The sequence below is a fragment of the Tursiops truncatus genome, chromosome 4 (assembly GCF_011762595.2).
Source record: "Tursiops truncatus isolate mTurTru1 chromosome 4, mTurTru1.mat.Y, whole genome shotgun sequence".
Classification (NCBI taxonomy): Eukaryota; Metazoa; Chordata; class Mammalia; order Artiodactyla; family Delphinidae; genus Tursiops; species Tursiops truncatus.
In genome coordinates this window covers 123,401,812-123,425,180 of record NC_047037.1, presented here as the reverse complement: position 1 = coordinate 123,425,180, position 23,369 = coordinate 123,401,812, and positions in this window count along the sequence as shown.

The window sequence follows — 23,369 nt, the reverse complement described above, 5'->3', positions numbered from 1 at the left end:
AAAGTAAATCTTTACTACAGCCCCAACATTTTTATGATTTGTTTTTCAAGAGGTAGAAATGATAGCTTAAATGGTAAATAAGATATGGGAAAACTGGAATCTTAGGAACATGGAGGATGTGTCATGAATATATCAGTTAAAATTTTTTGTGGGAAACTGAAACCAGAATAGTGTTTACTACTTTTATGGAATGAATTGAATCTCCCTAAAATTCATGTGAAAAAGTTCTATAACCCAGTACAATGGAATGCCACTATATTCAGATATAGGATTTTAAAGAGTTAATTAAGTTAAAAATGAGGTCAGTAGGGTTGGCTCCAATCCAATATGATTGCTTTCCACATAAGAAGAGAAAATCTGGACACAGAAATGTACGAGGGAAAACCATGGGAAGAAACAGAGAGAAGACAGACACAAGCCATCTGCAAGCCAAAGTGAAAGCTCTCGGAAGAAACCATGACTTCTGACATCTTGGTCTTGGCCTTATAGCCTCAAGAATTGTGATAAAATAAATTTACATTAAACCAGTATCACCCAGTTTGTGGCCCTTTGTTATGACAGCCCTGGCAAACTAATAAAGACTCGGATGATACTAAATACATATTAGAGTAATTAAATTAAAAGTCATTTTCTTAGTCATTGATTTAATAGAAAAGTACAAATATTTGGGCATATTGGCTTGTTTAATTAAGCATAACATTAGGAGAATCTACATGAAAATTTTTGAGCTTCAGAAGCATTTTATCCATTATATCTTATATGTCTATGTGATATGTAGTGGGGACATCTGGTTCAAAATTATGTTTTGATTTGTTTTTTTTCCTTTGTGAGTCCCTGTAGTTGTTTTCATGTAAATTTGCCACAAACTAGTATTTAATTCTAGCAAAAAGAAAATTTAATGAACATATAATTACTCTTTATTTTGTTTTTATGTATTAGCCAAATATTTGGGGCACTTTAAAATTAAATTGCTCAATTTATGAGTTTGGTGAAACAAGTAAAATTTAAGAAGGAAAAATGCAGACGTCATTAAAAAAAAATTCTTACCGTAATGGTGAATAAGAAAATTAGAAAAAAATATTAATTTAATAACATTGTTTTGGAAAGTATTTAATCCAAGAATTTTTCAGGTAGTTACCAAATGAAGAACCTTTAAGTATTTGTCATTATTTGTTTGATATTATGGTCATTATGAGAAATTTAATGCACTGTTATATATTTTCAATGAAGGATAAATCTATATGATATGCTAAGCTTAAAATAAAATTTTATTTTTTTTAAATTATTGGTAGTTAGGAAAGCTAAAGGAATTTAAATATAATTAATTTCAAGCATGCAGGAACTATATCAAATGCTTACCATATTTGAAAAGGTAAACCTAGAAACAAGTCAAAGGGAACATTGAAACCATGCCCTTATTTTAGGATCAAAATGATAGAATAGAAAGAAAGGGTTGCATGACATTTAAATGTCTTATTTATGACATGCTTGCAATATCCACGTGAGCTTTCAAATTTCTGTAGGATTTCTCCCACTCTCCCATATTTCTGAAAAGGGGATTTGGATTTTGGATGCACACATCAGTAAGGGGAAGTTTGCAGCAAGCAGTAGCGAGCAGTAGCTGGAAGCAAGATCTTAGTTCCCGGACTGGGAGTCCTAACCACTAGATCACAGAGGCCAGTGGCTACGGCCTGGATCCCCAGTTCTTGCCTGTCTTGTCAAAAAAAAAAATTCAAGTGAGGAGGCAGAAGGTAAAGAGAAAAGTAAAAACTTATTGGAAAAGCAAGGTACATGCAGAAAGATGCAAAGGCAAACTCAGAGAGAGAGTCGCACCTTTGGGAAGTTTAAATTCTTTATAAGGGGGCAGTTTTCTGGGTCTTTGTCTTCCTTCTGGCCAATCAATCATCTTGTTTTGTGCCCCCCTGGTTAATTTGTCTAAGGACCCTCCCCTTAGGTGCAAACGCACCTCTCAGCCAAGATAGATCTTGACATGAAAGCCTCTGGGAGAAACAAGGCTCATTATCTCCTGGCATTGTCCCCTGACTTTTGACCCCCAAGGAGCCTTTCCACGCATATGTGGTGTCTCCCTTGCCCCAAGGATGGGGGAAATGGAAATCCCTTGATCCCTTACTCAAATGAGATTTTGCCCCTCTTTGTTCTTGCCATGAATGTTTTCTTAAAGCGTCCACAAGAGCCAAAGCCTGGCTATTTACCCTGTCCCTGTCATAGCTTCCATTTTGAGAGTGAATAGGAGGCTGATTTAAATGTCTAACCTGGAACCCATCTACCTCCCGTCTCAGGAAATGCAAACAGGAGACTAGTTGTAAGTGTCGGGTCTGAAGCCACTTTTCCCTGCCCCATGAAGTGTAAACAGGAGGCCAGTTGTAAATACCTAACCTGGAGCCCATCTATCTCCTGCCTCAATTTTACTAGATATGAAATGATTTTTCTTTTTACTGTTATTGTAGCTGTCATTTCAACTCTAATAACTATAGCAATATTTTAAGTGTCTGCATTAATTAATAACAGCTACGTTCTTAATATTTCTCTTTACATTTCACAAGCTCCAAAGTTTACAAATCAGAAGAGTCTTGTATTTCTGCTCCTAAATAGAGTATGCTTTTCTCTAAATTCTCATGAGATATGAGGTTGCAAATTATAGTCTGATTTCTCAAAAAATCCTGTTACCAATTACAGTAGCTCTGTTGTATTTATCCTAAATCTGTGGGTGATATTCTGTATTTTATTAATGAAACAGTGCACCATGCACCTTTGTCAAGTTTATTAATTAAGCTTTTCATTTTCATAATTGTAGGTTTTCGTTCAGTTCTAAGAAATAACACAGAGATTCCTTCCAGCCTTTACCTAATTTTTCCTAATACGTATACAATATCACAACCAGAAATTGTACATTGATATAATCCACCCACCTTGTACAGACTTCCCCAGTTTTACTTGTATTCACGAGTTTATGTGTATGTGTGTTTACTTTTATGTCCCTTTATCACATAAGTAGATTCATTTGATGGCCACCACCTTTCAAGATACAGAACAGTTGCACTACCTCAAGGATTCCTTGTATTGTTATTTTAGAATCACATCTAATTTCCTTTCACCCCCCCCACAGATCTGCCAACCACTATTGTGTTCTCCATTTCTATAGGTTTGTCATTTCAAGAACAAATGGGGAAAGCACACTCCTTAGAGTGCAGGGACTCTCACAGCTCCTCTGTTATCTAAAGAGTCATGGAGACCAGGTGGCCTGGGTTTAATGCCAACCAGTTAGGCTAGGGGGAGGCCAAGGGGAAGCTGGGTGTTGGGAATAGCTGCAAACTGTAACCTCAGGAAGCAATAGCTAAAGGAAATGTGAAAAAAATAATTGTCATTTTGAAGTAATCAATTAAGCAGATCCTTTGGATATCCTTGATCCAGACTTTAAAAGATCTTGACTTCAGATAATAGAAAAATTGGAGAGTAGTTTAAAAGAAGGGAAACACAGTATTTTAACACCGGAGGTGTATTTCTGACATAAAGTAAAACCAACAGTGATCCTTCATATACTATGTTTATTTTGTAAAGATAGTCTTTCAAAAAGCAACACACATAAATTCTTTGCCACATCAATCCTTTCTTCCAAAAGTGGGTAGATAAAGCGAATAGATCCTTTATTTCTCTATTTCATTGTGGAACACACAGTCATGACAGGTTTATTTTTTTAAATCTAAAACATTGTTCATTACTCCCCCTAGTCATAAAACACCTTAAAACCTTATCTGCTGCTAACCTATGTTAATTCACACTGTGTAAATAATACCTAGGATTTTAGGCTCTTGAAAAACAGAAATCCCCTTCTCACTGCCCAGAAAATTGAAAATCTGATTTCCTTCCTCAGACATAATGATGGGTCAGTGCCATGAGAAAGATGAGAATAACACTGTTCATGCAGGAATAAATAAGGAAGCAGTTCATGGGCTGATCTTAATGAAATTTCTGAAGAATTGTACTTTTCATACAGGCTCTATTTCAAGAAGAATATTGCAGTAGGATTTAATAACATCAGAGGTTAATAATAGAAAGAACATTATGGAAAATAAAAAAATAAAATCTCCCACTCCATAAAGTATACCGTTCCCTCTGAAATTACTAGCATATTATATATGAAATTGCAGTAAAAGGGGAAAACACATAAAAATTATGATTATATTTTTGCCTTAAAAAATGAACAGATTGCTTTTTATTAACATCTTTATTGGGGTATAATTGCTTTACAATGTTGTGTTAGTTCCTGCTGTATAACAAAGTGAACCACAATATGTATACATATATCCCCATATCCCCATATCCCCTTACGTCTCCCTACCACCCTCCTTATCCCACCCCTCTAGGTGGTCACAAAGCACAGAGCTGATATCCCTGTGGGATGCAGCTGCTTCCCACATGGTATCTATTTTACATTTGGTAGTGTATATATGTAAATGTTATTCTCTCACTTCTTCCCAGCTAACCCTTCACCCTCCCCTTGTCCTCAAGTCCATTCTCTATGTCTGAATCTTTATTCCTGTCCTGACCCTAGGTTCATCAGAACAATTTTTTTGTTTGTTTGTTTTTTTCTTTCTGACTTACTTCACTCTGTATGACAGATTCTAGGTCCATCCACCTCACTACAAGTAACTCAATTTCATTTTTTTTTATGGCTGAGTAATATTTCATTATATAGGGGATTGAAATTAGTGTCCAAATTGAGGGCTCAGATATATGGCATGAGTAGGAATAATTTATCTATGGTAACAGGCAGGGAAATGTGATACAAATGGTAAGACAAATAGTGGTGTGCATGTGTGTGTTTGTGACGGTGGAAATTTTTGGTGTTTTCTAGTAGTTGCTTGATTTTTCAGAGAAGTAGGAATCAAGATAATTAGCTAAAACTAAAAATGGGGAGGAGACTTGAGAAGAGGGGAAAGGTGTTAAGTATTGAATAGCTGATTTGAGTGAAAAAGTGAAGTGGTTAAGGCAAAGATGAGATATTCTAACAGCACCAAGAGCACCTTCAGTTTTGTGGCTGTGGATTTATTGTGAGCTGAATTACCATGGTGGTGTTTTCTTCTCCAGCTTTCCTGGCATATCTGCATGTGCAAAATAATATAAAGTGTTTTTTCCAAGCAAATAAAATAAAACAAGGCAAGGAAAGGGGGTCCAGGGAATGGAGTAAGAATATCTAAAGGGTGAGGGACGCAGAGAAGGTGGTAGGATCAAGAAACTGGAGGTCCTAATGGAGTTGCAGAATTACTGAACTCCATGTTCTAGAAGAAATGAGCTAGAATATAGAAATCAGTGGACAGTGAATCCCCATAATTAGGAGCATAGAAGAATTGTAAAATTGGTAATTTTAAAAGAAACACATACCACTGCTAACAACAAAACTAATGGTTTAACAGAGGATTGAGAAGCTGATATAATTTTGAGATCAAGATAACACTTGGAGAAAAATCAAGACTCCAGAGTGCTAAAAATATTTATTATTGGGACATTGAGATTGTCTTAAATAAGGCAAACAAGGTAGTGTCATTAAATGACAGCAGCAGTGAAGAATCATGGTAGCATAGTCTGATAACATGAGATTTAAAGCTGAGAGTGTAGGGAAGCAGGAGGGGAAGTTATTAGAATGGGGTAATGAGGAGTAGTGATGCTTCTAGCTCCAGACTCACTGGGAAAAGGGCCATGGGCAAAAAAAGTAGCCACCTCTATTAGGACTGCAGAGAAATCAGTATCTTCAGGGGAGAGTCATATCTGTCAGAAGAAAAAAAGTTAAATGTTAGAGAAGAGATGGAAGATATGCTTTTATATATATATATATATATATATATATATATATATAAATAAACATCTTTATTGGAGTATAATTGCTTTACAATGGTGTGTTAATTTCTCCTTTATAACAAAGTGAATCCCTCTTACGTCTCCCTCCCACCTTCCCTGTCCCACCCCTCTAGGTGGTCACAAAGCATAGAGCTGATCTTCCTGTGATTTTAACTACATTTTTTATTTTTGGTCTATAGATAACCAGCCTTTTTGTCATTTTAACCCATATTCCAAACAAGTTTTACTATTATGATTTTAAAAATATATGGGTCATATGGTTTTAATTAGTATTGACTATTATGTTGTTTGACATACATAATAATAAATTATTTTAAATGATTGTTATATAAATAAAGAAATCAGATGTCATATTGTGCTTATAAAATAGAATAGAAATATGAGTGATGAGAGGGTTAATATAACTTAGCAGGTTTTATTGTATTGAGCTGAATCTTCTGTTCTCTTATTATTATTATTCAAAAGAAACAAGGGTGAATTCATCCAAGACAGTTCATAAACCTGATGCTTTTAGTCCTTTATAATTTTTCAGATTTGTTTCAATATAAAAAAAAATCTACCATGCAGGTAAAATCAAATTGTAGAAGGAAAATATAGTAGACAATAAGCTTCAGAACAGAAACACATAGCTTTAAGTACTACTTTATATTAGTTAGAGCTGCAAAGAGCAAAGGGATGAACCATTTCTCAAATATGCTTCTTGCTGTTTTGAAGCACCCTGAGGTGGATCCAAAGGACATATGGATATCTTGGGAAATGGTTGAGTGCTCTTTACCTACGCTACTCTACAGATTGTTTATCACTTAAATATGGTAGATTTGAGTTTGCTACTCTAACTGTATTGATTTGATAAAAAAAAAAAATTTATGCTCTACAATCTTAGATTGTTGTGGCCTGAGAAATATCCGCTATACTTACCTCTTACTTGCTATGCACAATGGCTCTGTCCTGATTATAGGGTGTACTCTACGTAAGTGACTGGTTTTGACTGCGTATTAGAAGCCTGTTTATTTTCCAGTTAACCACTGTTTATCTCACTTAATGATTTGCTTGCTATCCTCAGGAAGAGAATGCGGATGAGTCTAGGAATGGGAAATAAAAAAACAACTGAATTAGAGAGAGACTTGATTAGAAACAGACTGTTAATTCAAGTGTTATTATCAATTGTTGAGGAATGGATTTGTTGTAGAAAATAAATGAAGAAGGAAAATTGACAGATAAAAGGAAAGTAAATTTGATTTATTTTTCTCTCCTTTTCTCATATTTTCCTTTAAGCTTACAGTTGTTTTTTATTTATTTTCTTCAATATGCAAAGGCTTTGTGCATTAGTAAAGTAGGGTAAAAGAAATATGTTCTTATCTTCTGTAAAAAACAAAGTGCTAAGAAGTGACTGCTCTCCTTAAGGATTTTCTTTACAAGAAGCAGAGGCTATGTGTAGTATCCAAAGAAATGGGGGCTAGAGGTACCTGTTAGCATACAGTGTTTTTACTCTTCTCAAGGAGACACTAAAATTACAGCTCCCTCAAGTTAATGCTCCTCTAATGCTTTTCAAAAAGTATAAGAAAAATATATAAGCCATGATCATAAAAAGGCTATACAAGAGGTAGTAAATTAAAAGAAAATTAATTCACTTTAATATTCTAGCCGTATGCACTTTTTTCTTCCATGTAAATGATGCTTAGGCAAAGTCATTCATGAATAAAAGACATTTAATAAGGAAACATTTTTTTTCACAGTTGAATGTGAATGAAGGGAATAAACAGTTAAAGGATGGATTTTCTAGGGATGTACCTACTCTGTTGAAACTGCCAGCCGTAGTCATTTATTACTTCATGACTCTAACTGGATTTTTTGTTTGTTTACGATTTATCAACCATTGAAGCAGGTGCTGAATATAAAATAATGAAGAAGACCAGATGTTTTCTTCAAATAACTAAAAACAAAATTTTAAACACTCCAGGTTTAAAAATTATTAATGTTTATATGGTATTGTTTCTTTATCAAATAAAACAGTTTAATTTAATATAATTTTAATATAAATCTTAATAATTCTTGTTTGTGAACTGTATTTTATATGGTTTGTTTATTAAGTATTCATTATTTAAATTTGGAATAATTCATCAATTTTGTTTTTGTTATTGATGATGGTGTTGGTTTTAAACAGTGATAAAGTCCAAGGCATTTGAGTTTTTGAAATAAAGCAATAAAATAAAGCTTATATGATACCTGAGCAACAAGAAAACTGGTCATTAAAAATTCTGGGAAATATGATTTTGAGAACAATCAAGCATTTTGTTTGTCCCATAGTAAGAATTCAACAAGTATCTATGGAGGTAAACAATTATATTAATAAAATCAATAAAAAGTCAATAAGCAAAATAAATTTAATAGATATGGATCCTCTGAAAATCAAAATACAGAAGAGAAAGAATTTAAGTATAGCCAAAGTGGACCATTTATTAGAATGAAAATAAAAGAAAAATTAGGTAAATGACAGAACTGAAAGACAAAAGCCTAAAAGTCTTATAAAAAATTGTGCACAGCATTATGAATACAAATAAAGATTAATACATATTTTCCATTTTAATGTCAAGTCTCCCAATTCCTGTTCATCATTATAAGTAGGCTAATAACTATTTCATTTAATCAATCATTAACTTATTCTTTAGCAGTTAATTAATTCTTGCATTATGCTAGATACAAAGAACTAATTAGACATAATCTCTGGCATTGAAGAGATAGTTATTTCTAAAACACAAAGATAAACATCTAATGTATGAAGAAGACAGATAAATTGGGCAAGCATGGTAGATTGCACAAAGAAAGATCACATATTCTTTCCATCTCTGACTATAGACCTTACTTTGTATTGTGATATTGTACCTCTTTCCATTAAGAGATAAGTTATGTAATTTGTTTTAGCCAATATGACATTAACAAATATGATTTAAGAAAAGGATTAAGAAACACTTGAACAGTGGGACTTATCTTGTTTCTGCTTTTGAAACCTTGAGACCACCATGTGAAAAATGCTTGAGCTAGCTTGCTGGAGGATCAAAGGTCACTTGGCAGCAAAAGAAGGTACCCCAGCCATAAGATTTAACCATCCACCTGCTAGATAACTCTTCAGTTTACATGAGAAAGCCCAACAGAAAGATCAGCTAGGCAGGTCCAGACCATCAACAACTGATCCAAGGAATTTTGGAAAATAAATAGTTTAAGGCAATATATTCTGGATGACTTGTCATATGATGGAAATATAATATTTTGATGAAAACATTCAGATTTTGTTTGTTAAATTTTATAGCATTAAGAAATGAAAGATTTATCTGATACAAAACTTTTTCTTTAATTTTAAAATGAGTTTAGATTTCTAGAAAAGTTGCAAAAATCGATCACAGTATATGTGTGCCCTTCATTCAGCTTACCCTAGGGTTAACAACTTATGTATGCATAGTACTATTAAAAAAACAGAAAATTGAATGGGTACTATACAGTTAAATATTGTACAGATTTTTTTGCATAATTTTTCTGTGAATTTTCTTTTAAATTTCAGGGTCAGTGTTTCCTTTTCTTTCCTTGCCATGATACTTTTGAAGAGCTCTGGTCAGTAACATGAATCTTAATTTGTGTTTGTCTGATGCTTTTTTCAGGATTATATTGAGATTATGCATGTTTTCGGTAATGTCAAAATATTATCGTGTGACCTACTTTGTGTGTCATCAAGGGGTGTACGATTTGTCTCATTACTTACGGTGTTAACTTGGAATACTTGATTAAGGAGATGCATCCATAATTCTCCACTTATTAAGCTCTAAGTAAAATAAAACATTAAATTTTAAAAACACCAAATTTACATTGTTATTAGAATATGTCTTATATGGGTGAATCTCAGTGAAATAATTAGGGGATCTCCAATTGTCCAAAGTTTACTGCAAAAGCTCTGGTTTTAATGAGAAAATGTACTTGAAAAAGCAATATGTACTTTCAAAAGGATATCTGTGGTGATGTCATTCCATGGGATTAAAGCATTTAATATCTTGAGTACATCATTTATTTGCTTATAAAAACACAGTTTTTTCTTGTGAAGAATCAATACACATTAGTTAAAAGTTAGTAACAATCAAGCTTCATTATTCTGGGACCCAGACTGAAGTAGAGCTTACATGTTACAAACTGTTGTTGAAGCAGAAAAAAGTAGTAAAAGCACTTGATGATCCTTAAATTGTATGCTTATACTGGCATCTTGCACTTCTGTTTACAGTCCACTGGCCAGAGCAAGTCAAATGGCCAAGCATTATCAAATGAGAAGGGGAAAATTCTTCTTCCTATAGTAAATCAACACAAGTCATGGCAATGGGACTGGGGTAAGGAATCATGACAAAGAGCGTGGGCAAGTAAATAAGTGAAATAATAGTGCCATCTACACAAGAGCAGGGACACTGAAAGCTGGCTGACAATGTTTGATTTCTAATCTTTTCCTTTACTAGTTGTATGAGCTATAAAGACACTTAGCTCCTTCATAATTTATTTTCCTTATATTCAAAAAGGGAAAACTGAAAGTTCCTATATCATTTTTTGAGGATTAACTGAGTTAAAATAAATAAAGCAAGTAGAATACTTTCTGGAATATTACAGTTCTATATATGTGTTTGTTAAATAAATTACATGGACACACACGTATACACTAAACACACAATTAAACTAGCTTCTTTTTGCAATAATTTCCGACTCTCTCTTAGGGGAACTGTCAGCCTGTCAATTGTATGCATTGAGTTGTAAATAAAATAATTTGCTCTCAGGTTTTATCTGATCTAGGTCCCCATAAAGCCAACCCTGTAGTAATTTCAACAGCTCTAAATTAATTTTAGTTTCCAAGGTGTCATACAGTTACTGCTGTTTATAATAAAATTGCATAATTGAATTTTGAAATATTTTCATATTGCTCCATCAAAGTATTATGCCAAATTTTAAAAATCTTAGAAACATAAATTTCTATAGAAAGCAAAGCTTCCATTACTCTGTATTACGCTGTTGAAACACAAGAATATTACTCTGGCTAAGACCTCTTTTATGCATATACAATCAACTACCTACACAACATCTCCCTTTGGGCATCTTCCAGCCACCTGACGCTAAATGTGACCAAGCTTGAACTCTCAATATTCTTCCCCAAATCTGACCATGACTCAAAGCTTTCTAATTCAGTGACAGATATTATCATCCTTTTAGTTGTGCAAAAGTCAACTAATCCTAGTATCTTAGAAACATGAGAATAATGTTTTACATCTCCCTTTTTCTGTTATCAGATTTCTCTTATTTCTAGGCTCTACCATTTTTCTCCTTCACTATATCTTAAGTCTATCCACTCTCCTCAGTTGTCTGTTAGCCCCGGTCACTTCATCTCACACTTAGGTGATTGCAATATTTAATGACTGGTATTCCCATAACTCCCTTCTTCACCTGATATCCATGTACACAACATACACAAATATTTCAAACACTGAATCCAATGTAATTTTTTAAAATTTATATTTAGTTATCTGTCCAAATTTCAAATTACTATTAGAACAGCCAATAAAGACATGACCTACATCTCCACATTCATTTTCTATCATGTTCCTTCCAACTCCATCAATGTCAACCATGCCAGTCTTGTTTACCTCACTACATACACCAGGCCAGGTGCTATAGCCACCAAAACTTTGTCTGAAACACTCTTCCCACCCCATTCTCTACTTCTTATCAACCTTAGATCTCAATGTCATCAAACCTCTGTCAGGCACCTTCTACATGATTAGATCAGATACCTTATTATCACCTCTCATATAATCATTAATTTTCCTTCATAGTACTTGTCAGGGTGATTATTTTATTTATTTTATTGTTTATTTAATACCTTTTTCTATTACCAATTCTAAGCTCTGTAAGCATAGGAGTTTGGCTTTTATGTTGTTGTTAACCTTTATTTCCCCAGCATCAAGCATAAGGATTATCGAATAACAGGCCCTTGATGAATATATAGAGTTATTAATCAATAACCAAAATTTCAAGTGTTGTTTAATTTAAATTAGAAAATATACCCAAAAAGAATCAGTAAATATCTATATGTAGATTGGCCATTAGTAGTGTAATTTATAATTGAGGCTACTTGAATTCATAAAATCATGCATTCAATTCTAGAAGAGAATATAAGTGGAGTACGTGAAGAGAATAGGCAGCAACAGGATACCTAGATCTGTTTAACTACCCCATTTATTACTTCTTGCTATATTGATCCAAAGGGACAACTTATTAATAAAGTAGGAAAGAAAATTGCTGGAGTTGATAGAGACCCAATCAATCTGCTACTAACGGAGATTAAAATCAGGCATAAAATCATTGTGGTAAGATTAATCTATGTGGGGCTTCCCTTGTGGTGCAGTGGTTGAGAGTCTGCCTGCCAATGCAGGGGACACGGGTTCGTGCCCCGGTCCGGGAAAATCCCACGTGCCGTGGAGCGGCTGGGTCCATGAGCCATGGCCACTGATCCTGCGTGTCCGGAGCCTGTGCTCCGCAACAGGAGAGGCCACAACTGTGAGAGGCCCGTGTACCGCAAAAAAAAAAAAGATTAATCTATATGGAAACTTTGTTCTTTGCCATAAAGTATACCAAACTATTTATCATATATCTTCTTTGGAGTATCTAGATATTTGTGAGACACTTTAGCATCTTGAAAAAGTCTATTTCTTCTGTATATTTTATGAAAGTAAATAGTACACAGTTATTTTATTATCATGGCTCATGAGATAGTTAATAATATGTTCTTGACTTTTAACTGGTTTCCACATCCTCGCCTCTATTCTCAGCTCACTAAAAATTTAATTTTAGGCTTCTCCTCCCAAACAGTATTTTTCATCTGCAGAAAATCTCATATATTATGCTATTCCTCTGATTTATGTTTTTGGGTCATTTATTTTCTATATGTACTGAAGATGCATTCGTTTGACTGTTCATCAAAATATTTGAATTTTATTCTAACAGAAAGTCATATAGATATTTTTCAAGGAAGGTATTGAAAATATAGAATAATTACTAGAAAAATAGAATAATTACTAGAAGTGTTGACTTGGATTATTTAACATAGGTAATGTATTATACCTCTACATTCTTTAGTAATAGAAATAGTAGAAAGTAGTAACAATAAATCACTTTTGGAATGTTATGTATTGCCAAATACATGTGTCTGGAAAAGCAAATAATATGTTTGCTTATACATATAAATATATGGTGAGATTTATGTATTTTTATCACTATTTAGAGCATGAAGTTACAGGAAGATATCTTAACAAGGATGACACTGAATACAGTTTTTAGAAAGGATTTCTCCATGAGGGTTTTCTGATGTTAGGCATTTAGGAAGGGTGGCTGAGTAATTTAACCAAGTTGAAAAGAATATGCTATGAATAAAACCAACCAAACAAACAAAATTAAAATCCTATAATTATATATAATATATATATATTAAAATACTATAAGTGAGCTATCTTTGCATGAAGAGAGAAAAACTGCCTCTTCATTTCTGTAGAATTGCACTCTAATCTTAGCTAAATGACTTTGCCATAGCCTACCATTGATCATTCAGAGACCTGCATGTGGAATGTCTCCATGATGTTCAAACATAACTCCCAGAACTTTAAAGTATAGAAAGCACAATGTTTAGAGGCATAAGTCCTAGGTTTAAGCCCTCACTCTGCTAGTTATCTCAGTGTAGTTTTAGAGAATTTCACTTCATAGCATTTTTTTCTCCATAAAAAGAAAAAAAAAATGCATAACTTACAGAACTATCAAAAAATAAATTAAAATGACATATATGAATGACCTATGGAAATCATGAGGAGCTTTGTAAATTATAACAAGTGGTTATTGCTTTCTTTTTACTATCATGATTTTGTTTCCTTTATCATTCTAGGGTAAATACTACATACCTGGCAGATATTATGGGTTTGGTTCCAGACCACCACAATAGAGTAAGTATCACAATAAACTGAATCACACAACTTTTTGTTTTCCAAGTGAATATAAAAAGTTATTTTTACACTAAACTGTAGTCTATTAAGTGTGCAAAAACAATGTCTGAAAAAACAAAGTACATTAATTTTTTAAAAATATTTTAAAGTATAAAATTAAAATATAAAAATGTTAAAATACTTTATTGCTAAAAAATACTAACCATCATCTGAACCTTCAGGGAGTGGTAATCTTTCTGCTCATTGAGGGTCTTGCCTCCATGTCCATGGCTGCTGACTGATCAGGGTGGTAGTTGCTGAAACTTGGGGTGGCTGCCACAATTACTTAAAATAAGACAACAGTGAAGTCTGCCACATTGATTGACTCCTCCTTTCAAGGATGATTTCCCTGTAGCATGCAATGCTGTTTGATAGCATGTTACCCACAGTAGAACTTCTTTCAAAATGGAATCATCTTGTTTATGGTTTTCTTAGCTGTGCAAAAGCACTTAAGTTTAATTAGGTCCCATTTGTTTATTTTTGTTTTTATTTTCATTACTCTAGGAGGTGAATTGAAGAAGATCTTGCTGTGATTTATGTCAAAGAGTGTTCTGCCTAGTTTTCCTCTAAGAGTTTTATAGTATTTGGCCTTCCATTTAGGTCTTTAATCCACTTTGAGTTTATTTTTGTGTATGGTGTTAGGGAGTGTTCTAATTTCATCATTTACATGGAGCTGTCCAGTTTTCCCAGCACCAGTTATCGAAGAGACTGTCTTTTCTCCATTAAATATTCTTTCCTTCTTTGTCATAGGTTAGGTGACAATAGGTGCATGGGTTTATCTCTGGACTTTCTATCCTGATCCATTAATGTATATTTCTGTTTTTGGTTAAGTACCATACTGTTTTGACTACTGTAGCTTTGTAGTATAGTCTGAAGCCATGGAGCCTGATTCCTCCATCCCCATTTATCTTTCTCAGGATTGCTTTGGCTATTCGTGGTCTTTTATGTTTCCATATAAATTGTAAAGTTTTTGCTCTAATTTTGTGAAAAATGTTACTGGTAATTTGATAAGGATTGCATTAAATATGTAGATTGCTTTGGGTAGTAGAGTCATATCCACAATATTGATTCTTCCAATCGAAGAACATGGTATATCTCTCCTTCTGTTTGTGTCCAAAAAGCTCATGCAGCTCAAAAAAAAAAAAAAAAAATCAAAAAATAGGTGGAAGATCTAAATTGACATTTCTCCAAAGAAGCTATAGAGATGGGCAAAAAGCACATGAAAAGATACTCAACATCACTAATTATTAGAGAAATGTAAGTCAAAACCACAATGAGTTATCTCCTCACAGCAGTCAGAATGGCCATCATCAAAAGGTCTACAAACATTAAACGGTGGAGAGGGTGAAGATAAAAGGGAACCATCCTACACTGCTGATGGGAATGTAAATTGAAACAGTCACTATGGAGAACGGTATGGAGGTTCCTTAAAAAAAACTAAAAATAGAGATACCATATGATACAACAATCCCACTCCTGGGCATATATCTGGAGAAAAACATAATTCAAAAAGATACATGCACACCAATGATTTTGTGGTACTATTTACAATAGCCAGGATAAGGAAGCAACCTAAATGTCCAACAAGAGAGGAATGGATCAAGAAGATGTGGTACATATATACAATGGAATATTACTCAGCAATAAAAAAGAACAAAATAATGTCATTTGCAGCAATATGGATGGACCTAGAGATTGTCATACTGAGTGAAGTAAGACAGAGGAAGACAAATATCATATGATAATCACTTATATGTGGAATCTAAATAAAAGGATACAAATGAACTTATCTACAGCACAGAAATAGTGTTACAGATGTAGAAAACAAACTTATGGTTACCAAAGAGGAACTGTGGGGGGAAGGGATAAATTAGGAGATTGGGATTGATATATACACACTATTATATATAAAATAGATAACTAATAAGGACATACTTTATAACACAGGGAACTCTACTCAATATTCTGTAATGGCCTATATGGGAAAAGAATCTAAAAAAGAGTGGATATATGTATATGTATAACAGATTCTCTTTTCTGTACAGCAGAAACTAACACAGCATTGCAAATCAACTATACTCCAATAAAAAAAAATTATAAAAATAAAAATAAAAGAAATTGGAATCAACCCTCTTAAACCCTGTCACTGGTTTATCAACTAAGTGCGTGTAGTATTCTAAAATCCTTTGTTGTGATTTCAACAATCTTCACAGCATCTTCACCAGGAGTAGATTCCCCCTCAGAAACCACTTTCTTTGCTCCTCCATAAAAAGCAAGTCCTCATTTATTAAAATTTTATCCTGAGATTGCTGCAATTCAGTCATATCTTCACGCTCCACTTCTCATTCCAGCTCTTTTGCTTTTTCCACCACATCTGCAGTTGCTTCCTCCACTGAAGTCTTGAATCTTTCAAAGTCATCCATGAGGGTTGAAACTGACTTCTTCTGAACCTCTGTTAATATTTGTTTTTGACCTCTTCCCTTGAATCACGAATGTTCTTTTTTTTTTTTTTTTTTTTTGCCGTATGCGGGCCTCTCACTGATGTGGCCTCTCCCGTTGCAGAGCACAGGCTCCGGATGCGCAGGCTCAGTGGCCATGGCTCATGGGCCTAGCCTCTCCATGGAATGTGGGATCCTTCTGGACTGGGGCACGAACCCACGTCCCCTCCATCAGCAGGCGGACTCTCAACCACTGCACCACCAGGGAAGCCCACGAATGTTCTTAATGACATCTAGAATGGTGAATCCCTTCCAGAAAGTTTTCAATTTACTTTGCCAAGATCCATCAGAGGAATCACTATCTATGGCACCTATAGCTTTACAAAATGTATTTCTTAAACTCTAAGACTTGAAAGTCAGAATTACTCCTTTACCCATGGGCTGCAGAATGAATGTTGTGTTAGCAGGCATGCAAACAACATTAATCTTATTGCACATCTCCCTCAGAGGTCTTGGGTGACCAGATCCATTGTCAATAAGCAGTAATATTTGGAAAGGAATCTTTCTTTTTCAGAGCAGTATGTCTCAACGATGAGCTTAAAATATTCGGTAAACCATCTTGTAACCAGATGTACTGTCATCCTGGCTTTGTTGTTCCATTTATGGAACACAGACAGAGTAGATTTAGCATAATTCTTAAGGGCCCTAGGATTTTCAGAATGGTAAATGAGTATTGGCTTCAACTTAAAGTGACCAGCTGTATAAACCCCTAGCAAGAGAGTCAGCCTGTCTTTCGAAACTTTGAAACCAGACATTGACTTCTCTTTATCTATGAAAGTCCTAGGTGACATCTTCTTCCAATAGAAGGGTGTTTCATCCACATTGAAAATCTCTTGTTTAGTATAGCCGTCTTCATTAATTGTCTTAGTTCGATCTTCTGGATAACTTGCTGCAACTTCTACATCAGCCCTTGCTGCTTCACCTTGTACTTTTCTGTTATGGAGACAACTTCTTTCCTTAAACCTCATGAACCCACCTCTGCTAGCTTCAAACTTTTCTTCGGCAGGTTTGTCACCTCTCTCAGACTTCATAAAATTGAAGAGAGTTAGGTCCTTGTTTTGGTTTAAGGGAATGTTGTAGCTGGTTTTATCCTCTATCCAGACCACTAAAACTTTCTCCGTATTGGACATAAGGCTTTTCCCATACTTATCATTTTTGTGTTCACTGGAGTAGCACTTTTAATTTCCTTCAATAACTTTTGCTTCCCATTCAACTTGGCTAACTGATCCAAGATGCCTAGCTTTCAGCCTATGTTGATTTTGAACACGCCTTCCTCACTGTGTATAATCATTTCTAGCTTTTGATGTAAAGTGAGCAACATGCAACTCTTCCTGTCACTTGAGCACTTAGAGGCCATTGTAGGCTTATTATTTGGCCTAATTTCAATATTGTTGTATCTCAAAGAATAAGGAGGCTGGAGGAGATGGAGAGAGGGTATGGCCCAACAGTGGAACAGTCAGAACACATACAACATTATTAAGACTTCCCTTTTACATGGGCATAATTTGTGGTTGCCTAAAACATTTCCAATAGTAACATCAAGGTCCAATTACAGATTTCCATAACAAATATAAAAATAATAATGAAAAAAAATCGAAGTATTGTGAGAATTACCAAAATATGACATAGAGACACAAAGTGAGCAAATGCTGTTGGAAAAATAGCCCTGAAAGACTTACTTGACACAGGGTGGTCACAAACCTTCAGTTTGTAAAAAATGCAATATCTATGAAGCACAATAAAGTGAAACACAATAAAGTATGGTATTCTTGTAGTTAAATATGTATATACATTCTAATGACTGTGAATCAGCAATATTTATTTTATTATAAATAGTGATTTTACATGACTGGGTATGACTTCTATTTTTAAGACTGGCATCATTAATTTATCTCAAATTATAATAACTAACACTAAGAAGCCTTGTGAAGACTACATGAAGTTACAGAGCAAATGGCACAGTTCCTGGCCCACAGTGAACAGTTCAAAGTCAACTTTTTCCCAGATCTTTTCTCCCCATGTTCTTTACTTGAAGAGTTAAATTGGAGTTCTCAGAGGTGAAGAAATTAATTTGCTTAGGGAGTTACTGTTAAGTCTGAACCCAAGATTATCTGGGTTTGACAAATTTGATTGATCTTATAATTCCACATTTTGCAAAATAATTAAATTTAAGAAATTATAGTTTTACAGCAAGATCCTTTCTGACCCACCTCCTAGACTAATGGAAATAAAAACAAAAATAAACAAATGGGACCTAATGAAATTTCAAAGCTTTTGCACAGCAAAGGAAACCATAAACAAGACCAAAAGACAACCCTCAGAATGGGAGAAAATATTTGCAAATGAAGCAACTGACAAAGGATTAATCTCCAAAATTTACAAGCAGCTCATGCAGCTCAATAACAAAAAAACAAACAACCCAATCCAAAAATGGGCAGAAGACCTAAATAGACATTTCTCCAAAGAAGACATAAAGACTGCCAACAAACACATGAAAGAATGCTCAACATCATTAATCATTAGAGAAATGCAAATCAAAACTACAATGAGATATCATCTCACACAGGTCAGAATGGCCATCATCAAAAAATCTAGAAACAATAAATGCTGGAGAGGGTGTGGAGAAAAGGGAACACTCTTGCACTGCTGGTGGGAATGTGAACTGGTTCAGCCACTATGGAGAACAGTATGGAGGTTCCTTAAAAAACTGAAAATAGAACTACCATATGACCCAGCAATCCCACTACTGGGCATATACCTGGAGAAAACCATAATTCAAAAAGAGTCGTGTACCAAAATGTTCATTGCAGCTCTATTTACAATAGCCCAGAGATGGAAACAACCTAAGTGCCCATCATCAGATGAATGGATAAAGAAGATGTGGCACATATATACAATGGAATATTACTCAGCCATAAAAAGAAACGAAATTGAGCTATTTGTAATGAGGTGGATAGACCTAGAGTCAGTCATACAGAGTGAAGTAAGTCAGAAAGAAGAAGACAAATACCGTATACTAACACATATATGTGGAATTTAAGAAGAAAAAAAAATGTCATGAAGAACCTAGGGGTAAGACAGGAATAAAGACACAGACCTACTGGAGAACGGACTTGAGGATATGGGGAGGGGGAAGGGTGAGCTGTGACAGGGCGAGAGAGAGTCATGGACATATACACACTAACAAACCTAAGGTAGATAGCTAGTGGGAAGCAGCTGCATGGCACAAGGATATCGGTGCTTTGTGACTGCCTGGAGGGGTGGGATAGGGAGGGTGGGAGGGAGGGAGATGCAAGAGGGAAGAGATATGGGAACATATGTATATGTATAACTGATTCACTTTGTTATAAAGCAGAAACTAACACACCATTGTAAAGCAATTATACCCCAATAAAAATGTTAAAAAAAAAAAAGAAATTATAGTTTTATATGTGGAACTAAGCTAGAGCAAACAGCAAGCAAAAAATTACTATCATGAGTGCAAATATTAAGTCCATTGTTATAATAATACATTACTAGTCTGAACAGGCTAGAAAGTGTATTGCTGTGAATAATCACTGCTTCCTTGGAAAAGTATATTGTCCATATTAAAAGAATTAATGAATTTGACATATGCATGCTAGTGAATACTAACACCAACTGAATTTTCATTAAAGATATATTTATTACACTGTGGAGCGTATAACTGCCTAATTTTTCCCTGCAGAACTGCTAGAGAATAGTCATTTACCAACTCACACTGTGTGAGATATTTTAATTTTTAATGTTACAAATCTAATGGAAATATAATTAGTTTTCACTTTACTTATGAAGATTTTAAGTATCCTTCATAAGATTAGATCACAAAATGGCTATTTTTGACTTGATTCATCATGGGCTTGCAATATGGATCTGAAGCAGTTAAAATTATCCTGGCATTTCAATATGTTAAAAGATCGACAAGCATTATTTTATCTGAGAAATGATAAAGAATAGAATAGCAATGTGACTCCTAATTCATTCCATAAACAAGGCATCCATAACTGATGTAGAGATTTCTCTCTCTTAGATCCTTCATATAGATAAATCACCACTAATTACTGACATGTATTGGCATTTGGTCAGCTTTTCTCTGTTGTGTAATTGCTTCCAAGGCGTCAAAATTGCTTAGAGATCTAATATGTGAATGTTTACATATTGTGTAATTGGATAACTTGGCTGACATATCTCCATACTGGTCAAATTTTACAGCAGCTTATCCACTATTTTTAACTTAATCTTCAAGAAAAAACAACTGTTGCTCTATTTACTTTTGAACTGACATTGCTGGTCATTGTTTTTCAACCCTTTCACTCATTTGGTTCCTGTATTATCCTCCTTACTCTCTTCTTTGGCAATTTTATTTCTAAAGACTAGAAATTTTTATACGGAGAAATAAACTGAAACCCTGACATTTATTTATGAAATAATTATCAAATCAACGAAGCAAGATTGACTTTCCTAATTATATGTCGACCAACTAGAATTAGCTTCTTTGGGGTACAGTGGCAGGGGACAAGATTGCATAAGAAAGTGCCATGTGAATTAGTATACAACTTGTGATTAAAAATAGAATATCTTGGTAAAACACACAATTGATAATGTTAATGGGAAAAACCAGTTTGGCTACTCTTTGGAGATGCCTAAATGCAATATCTTAAGATGCTCAGGTCTCTGTTCGGATCTCTTACGTCTAAATTTTATATTCTAAATCTTTGCATCAAATTTAATATGTTTTTACTTTTCTAACTTCAAAAAACACGTTATTATATAAACAAATCTTCTTGATAGGTGCTTTCACAAGTTTGGATTCTATATTATATTGCTGTGCAGACCAAAAAGCATTAAAGCAAGCATACACTAATTTTCAGTTAAATGCATCCATTACGTTTATTTTTTGCACAATTATTCAAATATTTGTGCTGTTTACAACAAATTTATAAGCCTTGACAAGTCATGCACTTTAAAATTGTGTTTCTTTGCAGAAGCGACAAAATATTGAATGTGCCTTTACAGTTGATTTTCTTTACACATATGTAATGTCTGATCTTGATATAAAATCTAAATCAAGTTGTACTTTGAACTTTGAATAAGAAGTAATGTAAATAAATTTTAAAAGGAAGTTAGAAGTTGTTATAAAAACTTTTAAGATCAATGAGGCATAAAAGGAGTCCTCATTCAGAAAAACACAAGTAGATAAGGACAGAATGTCCACATGACCACAGGCAAAATATATATATATATGTATATACATATATATACACACACATTATATATATATATATATATATATATATATATATATATATACACACACACAAAAACAATGATAGTTTTCAAGAGTTGGCTATCACAAAGTTGGAGGAGAATTGGAAATGAATATTTTCTTGATGTAGTGAAATTGTTATGGTGATGGAGAATATATGCAACTTGCCTTGGGACAAGACATATTTATTACATATTTAATCTTACTATGCTTTGGGAGAGGATGACAGGAAGGTTGAGAGTTGGCAACATTCACTAGAGAAAACTACTATGTAAATGCATATTGAGTTCAACTACTTAGAATGACAAAATCTACAGTTTTAGTGCATTACAATTATGATTATTTCAATATAATAAACATATTAAAATTCTCTCCTTTCCTTCCTCATCATTGTCATTGACAGTGCTGCTCCATTACTGATGCTACCATCTCCTAACTTACTAGGATTTGGAGAGTCCATTCTGAACTTGAGCTGTGAATGGGTAATTGAATACTTGATGTAATTTGAAGAGTGATAGGAGAAATCCCAATGTTCAAAATAATTTGCTCATACTCAGATTACAAAAAAAAATAAATTTCATTAAATAAATTAATTTGTTTTTTTTTCCTTTTGTTATTGTTAAACACACTTACTTCTGAGAGGGTAATTTATAAAACAAATTTATATACAAGATGGAACCTGGCAGAGGATGTCACTTAGAAGGGATGTTCTAAACAAGGGTTTCTGAAGAGCCATATAGAAGAAGAGGAAACACTGGCTTCCTTATTTGGGTTGATTTTTCTACCTCTTCTCAAGAACCAAATAAAATAGTGCAACTACTTTTAAAAAATACTAACCTTGACTAATTATAAAGTATTCATATAAACAGAAGCAGCAAAATCTTGACTACACTTCAGCAGTACTTCAAGCGTTGTGAGGAGTTAAGCAAAGGAGGCGATTTTTTAAGAGAAACGTTGCCTCCAGGTGGTTCCCAATTTTGTAAATTAAGGATGTTCATTAATCAAAACAATAATTCAGACTCAGGATGCATCAGAACAGACTTCCAATGTTAGAGCTTTGACTTTTCTAAATAAATTTGCTACCTTCTACTCCTTTTTGGATCTCTGAGCCAAGTTTGTATTTTTCTCCCCAAGTTTTCAACTTCCACCATGAGAAAATAATATAGAAAGTGTATCTCTAATTCTAAGACATGCCAGAAGCTCATTCATTTCTGCTTTCCTTTGGCCATGAGATTTCCCCACTCACTTTCAGCAATAAACAGCTTTAGAGTGTAATCTTTGTAGCTTTAATAGCTCATGGCATTCACAGTCTGTCAAGCTCAAAGCTCTCTTTTAAAAAAAGTCTCCTTGTTCAAACACTTGAGGATTCTGGATTCAGTCATTCAGTGCTTTCAAGTCTCCTGGGTTTGCTGCCACCTTTTTACCTTGTTTCTTTTTTCTTTAACTGGATTCATTTGAACCTGCTCTGTGTCAATCTTTTGAGTAAAATAAACACGTGAATTATTTTCAGTTTAGTTTTGGAATGTATGAATAATTTATACATTTCTCATAAAAGACTTCTTTCATTTGCCTGAAACACTGGCTTGAAATATCTATGTCTGTATGTAATATATTATATATTTTTTAATTTAAGTAAAAACGTTTATTTGATAAAGGGAGTTG